Source organism: Anoplolepis gracilipes, chromosome 13 (genome assembly GCF_047496725.1).
Source record: "Anoplolepis gracilipes chromosome 13, ASM4749672v1, whole genome shotgun sequence".
NCBI lineage: Eukaryota > Metazoa > Arthropoda > Insecta > Hymenoptera > Formicidae > Anoplolepis > Anoplolepis gracilipes.
In genome coordinates this window covers 8,676,984-8,683,254 of record NC_132982.1, presented here as the reverse complement: position 1 = coordinate 8,683,254, position 6,271 = coordinate 8,676,984, and the positions used below count along the sequence as shown (strand labels likewise).

At 27.0% G+C, this 6,271-nt stretch overlaps 1 long non-coding RNA gene across 1 annotated transcript; it reads left to right on the top strand.

Annotated features, from left to right (window-relative positions):
- Positions 1-1,685: 1,685 nt before the first annotated feature.
- LOC140672834 (uncharacterized) lies at positions 1,686-5,509 on the top strand. The gene is made up of 3 exons (XR_012047954.1): positions 1,686-1,750; positions 3,618-3,876; positions 5,079-5,509. It is a non-coding gene; the product is annotated as an uncharacterized lncRNA (long non-coding RNA).
- The last annotated feature ends 762 nt before the right edge of the window (positions 5,510-6,271 follow it).

The window sequence follows — 6,271 nt, the reverse complement described above, 5'->3', positions numbered from 1 at the left end:
TGAAAATTTTCATGCACAGACAGGCTCGTTTTAAGATCGATATTTATATGAATGAGAGAACGTCCTTGTATTTGACTCGTTGCATCTGACGTGAAGTACATACTCGTGCGAATAGAAATCATGTGACGACGTTTGCAATTATCTTTTGAGGGAGAATCATCGATTCACTGGATTTCTTCGCACGTGTATTTGCATAGATAAGAAGCTAATGCTGAACACACTTGTTTGATTGTCGAAGAATCATACTGCTAAATTTTTATAATAGAAAATTGATAATTGTGCATAACAAATAGATTTGCAGAATATCTTTATTTTGTTTGGTTAAGATAAGGAAGTAGGTTAAGATAAATCATACAACACAATCATTGTTTGATACATTTTTCAAACAGCACGATATAAGATTAAATTAAAATTGAAAAATCGAATTAAAATAAATTTATGTAAAATAGAAAATAAAAATATTGTAGAGAGTTAAAAAGAAAAGAAGAAACAGAAAGAGAGAGAAAAATTATAAAATTATGTTTACATAAAAATGTAAAAAAAATTATAAATATATATGATAGAAAAACAATTAAAAAAAAATTAAAAATATCTCAATATAATTTTTTAATAATACGCTTGTGTTTTTATAAAATAGAAATTATAGCAATTTGATAGATATGTATTTATTTTTTCGTATTTATGTAAAATTGTTTTAACATCATTTATCAAATGTTAAATATCTAAAAATTAAATATCTAAATATATGTAATTTTTTTTACTTTCCACCTTCCTCCTAGTCAGATCCTCAGTCTTATAAATTATATCAATCAGATTGTAATTTTGCAAAATACAGCTCGTCCTCGGTAAGATTTTCCCTCAATCGTGTATCGTGTATCGACGATTATTGTTTACTGTATTGCAGTCGGCATCACTTCCCATCATTAATTTATCTTGTGCCTTGAAATTAACTAGATGCGTGTTTAACTTTTTCACAGCACGTTACGTGCCGTACGGCAAGAATGTACTTTGCTTATTAACAGAAATTACAAATGTCTGCTAGTACGTTACATCTCTAATATGTGTATTCGAGTTTGTCCTACCGTAGCTATACATCTATGTACAGGGTGTCTTAAAACTATCACGTTTGCTTTTAGCTAATGGATTCCTACGTGAACTTGTTGAAATTGTTTCTTAGATATCGTTGTTTTCCAACGAGAGAAATTTTACACTTGACTTCTTTTTTTATTTCTTAAAAAATCATGGATGTAATATATAGAATTGCAACAACTCTAAAAATATCGGACAGTTTTATTTTGTTCATCATTCGATAAACCCATCAAGTGAACATCATCAAGAGTAAACTGTGTAATTTCGCGATTATTTTATAAGGAGCTACGATTTTTTAAATATTGACGTTTAAATGAAAACTATCTTGAATATCAAAATTAAATTTTTGTTAAAAAATCTAATTTATTTTTTATATCAGTTAAAAAATAATTTCATGTGTTTTTTTGGAGACTATTACTATTTCATTTTAACACTGTTTAGTGGAAAAGTACGGTTTTCTTAGAACATCCCGTATATATCGAGTCGTGTCAGACTTACTTGCATGTCTGGAAAATGTGATCTCTCACGAATGGCAATTTAGCCAGTCACGTAAACATTTAAGCCGATATGCTTTGGAGCTATGTGAATTGAAACTTATTTTTTATTGTTGTAGAAAGAGAGATGCAAAAGGAGCAGCGTACAACGCGCATGCCGGAAATTTGTAAGTGTTACGAGTGTATCTCGATAAATCATTTCAATATAAAGTAAGAATCTAATTGTGTGTTGCCTCTCTCTAAAAAAAATTCCGCGAAAGATACAAATAATTATCTCGACATCCATTTCAAATTCGTATACAGTTTTATAAATTTTGTACGTGTTGATCGTAAACTTCCGCGCATGTTTATCGAATATATGTATTAAGTCTTAAGAATATTACACAGCAATAACTTTGTAATCGTGTGGAATCAAACGCGATTTATTAGTGTTTGCTTATGATAGGCAATTAATTACACTGTAATAAAATATACAATCATGATTAATGGAACGCTATTTATTTCTTATGTAAAAAAGAAACGTACAAGATAATGAATTGTGTACTCAACAAATGTGCTACACATTATGTATAGTTAATAATTGCAACAAGATGCAAATTGCAGAGAATTATTTTTAAATATATATGTCAAGGTCTGTGTATACTATATATTACATTTACACTATCGATAACATAACATCAAGTATAATGTAAAAACTGGCACTTAATAAACATATTCTTGACAAGAATATTTAATATAATGTTCCATTTAGTATCGTATTGTCTTGCCAATTGCCGAAAGCCAGTTTCTTAAGTATTAACATTTGATTTGAATAATGTAATTTTTTTTGTGTTTAATTAATCAGTTTAACTTTTTAAATTTTGAATTTTAATGTTTATAAAAGAGAACAATATTATTTAGATTAGAAAAATTAAATTAAGATAACGACAATAATAATTATAATGATTATCAACTGACTGCCAATGCATCGCCATTGTTTACATCGGTTACATACATAATTAATGACGTATTTATTATTAAAGATAGTGAGTCAGAGATAAATTTTTTTATGACTCAAATGCTCAACGAATCTGGAGATAATTGAAGAATGATTATTAATCGTTTTGATTTAATAATCATTGAAAATAATAAAACGAACGTTATATCATTATCGATAGACTGTAAAAGATAAAATAATGATAGTATACTACAAAATAATGATAGTATACTACAAAATAAAATTAAAAATGATAATATTTGTATTCATGCAGTGCCACGTGTAAATACATAAATATACAGGGTGTTTGGCAAGAGGTGGGACAAAATTTAAGGAATGATGATTCACGATAAAATAAGACAAAAATCAAGAATAACAAAATTGCAATAGAGGCTTCGTTTTTTAGTTATAAATATTTAAAAGTTCGTGTAAAAGGTATCTAAAGCTCGGCAATTTGCTGCATATTTTTGCGTCACAGAGTATTTTGAGAGCATTCAATCAAAGTAGTCTACGCATGCCAAAAATTTTGCGGTTTACCATGCTTTGGGCATCTTTTACGCAAATTTTCAACTATTTATAACTAAAAGACGAAGTCTCTATCGCAATTTTGTTATTCTTGATTTTTGTCTTATTTTATCATGTAGACTCCTTAAATTTTGTCCCATTTGTTACCAAATACCCTGTATATGCTATTAATTTTTTTTTTATTATAATTTATTTCCTGCATGCATAATAAAATAAGACTGAATATCAATCGAGATAAGAGCGACCTAGATAAAAAAAACTATTTACATATAAAACATGCTGTCTTATAAAATGAATCGGTAAACATATCATTGGATAAAATAGTGGTATATATTTCATTTTAAAGAGTATTGTATTTCAAATGTTATAACATTCTTTGCGAATTATTTATGTGAATATGTTTTTAAAATAATATTTGTTTAGAAAATGTATAGGTATAGTTAGATGTTTTAAATATATTTTAAATAAATAGGCATTACACATCAGTGTGTGTATTAATATTAATATACATTATTAATATTATTTTTTTTTAGATGAAGTTCTCTTCTATAAAATATTGATCTTGGGAATATTATATATTAAAAGACAAAGGAACGGCTTGAATTTACAGACAGACACAGAAAATTTACCGGTCTTATATCATGACCTAATAAATAAACTTCCAAAAACTTTAAAATCGTGAATCTGTATATAAACGGTCTATCTCATTCTTTGTTTGGCAGTAATCGATCGAAATGGGAACAACTCTGTTGTTCTTAGAAAGAAAAAATTTTCACGGAGCATTTTGATATTGTAAGTACATTACCAATTATTTATACGGTTTGGTGACTTGAATCATGTTAAAATGAAATTGTATATTTCTAGAATTCAACTATTATTGTAATCAAGTCACTAAGCTTTTTTTTTTTTTTTTTTAAATACACGAATTAATTCTTCCCGGCCTACCAACCGTTGGAGTTTTATTTAAAGGACACTCGTGAATTTTGTAATTGCGTTCCGCCGACGTTTGCTCATGATTTTTTAATTTTATATTTGTATTTTTCTATCTTTACATGTAATTCACATATTTATACTTTGCGCTGAAGAAGGCTCAATACAAAAGTCTGAAACGTTAGTATCTAAAACTTTTTATTTTATCTTATTTATATTTTGTCATTTTTATATTTTGATTCTTTGAATTATATATTTTTGTAACACGATATTGTGCTTTAATCTGATTGTGAGTTGACTTACGTCCTTGCTCTCTACAGCCTTTCGCCAATTTAATTCTTTGTTATATTTTTTTAATATATTATTAATATTATTAATATACATTATTAATATTATTTATATTTTAATATATTATTAATATTATTAATATATATTATAATATATGTAAATAAGTAAGTAAGAAAGAGGATTCCTCGCTCCTATTGCCTCTTTTTTACTTACTTATTTACATTTATTAATTCGGAGCTCTTTCGATAATCTTATTATAATATATGTGTTATTAGTTAATATTTAATGTATATTAATATACATAACATTACTTTATGAAAATAAAAAGAATTTAAATAATGTGTAAATATTTACTTCTTATACAAATGACATTGAATGCTTTAATCGCAGTATTACTAATATATGTATTAAGCGCGCCTTCTCAATAAAAACTGGCTTTCAAGAAAAAAATGTATCAATGTTATATTCACGTATGTTAGTAAATAAAATGTATGAAATAAGTTTGTGTAAATAAATTGAGACATTTAGGTACTCGATATTTAGGTACGCGATACAAAGGTCGACAACAGGTGGATAAACATGTAAATAAACATATTATTTCACACTTTCGGGGTGAAATGCGACACCTAAATAATTGAAAATTGCGAAAAAAGTATCGGTACATTTTCTTAATTTTTTAATTTTTATCAATTCAGAAGTCGAGCGGTGCTTGTTCTAATATTTTTATTAGATCAGCGACCCGCACGGTTCGAGCTTGCATGTATTTTTCTTTCTAGATCCCATACTCCATTAGTGCAGATGTGTAAGCGTGCTACAAAAACTCCTAAATCTACTATTATTGGTAAAAATAAGATGAGGCGAGAACAATGCGAAAGAAGAAAGGCCGAAACGCCGAAAATAATAAGACGCGAGACATTTCGCGAATCGACAAAATCTAAGTTTTCTATTAGATCGAAAATCGAGATATGATTATTGGCTATTGATTGAGTCCACGTAGGATTATTCAGACCAGGAAATTAAGGATACTATCGAGAGAAAAACATACCGTGAAGTGTGTCGCATGTGAATATTATTCGTTACACACAAACGCAAAGCCAAAACATAAATTACAATCAATCGCAAATGCAATCAATAAATATTTTTACAGATACTGTGTGTGTATATATAAAGCAAAGTATCGAAAAGAATTAATTTTGTAAAACTAATTTTTAAACGCAATCAATTTTTTTGTTTTATGTCTATAAACAGATATTTATTATTACCAATTGCATAATTACCGAAAGTTTTTTTTTAATATAAACTTTGAAAAATGTAATAAAGAAAAATTCCAATTCTTATATATAAAATATCTAAAGATTTATGTTATTATAAAATATTTTCTAAAACCTTAAATTATCAAGATAAAAAGATTTATATATTATAGAGAGAGATATTTAAGTATTCAAAACTACAAAACCTGAAATATGTTTTATATACGTTACATATATTATACGATAAATTTAAAATGAATTATTATCGAATAAATAAAAAAACAAGCAATATATATATTTTGATAATAAAAATGGAAAATAATTTAAATTACTGATTGCACAAATCGTTGTTCTGTATATTGTCCAATGCTTTTCCAGACTCTCTTATTCATCCTTTGTTGTTTCTTTATGATATTCATATTCACTCTTAAAAACATATAGTTAGTCGCACATGTAACGTTGGCGAAACACACTTTGCACAGCACTTTCGATCGCAAAATATTATAAAATATATATTTTATTATATTGTAAGAAAACAACAGTACGATTTTCTTCGACATTTAAACGAGGCAACATTCATAAGTAACGACGACAAAATCATATGTTACTCGTTAAAATAATTCTATCTCTCATTGTTGATATAAGTACATATAATATAAGGCTTCAAATGTTTGCGGGCTATCAGAACCAGAGGCGGATAATGTTGCATCAATTTTATT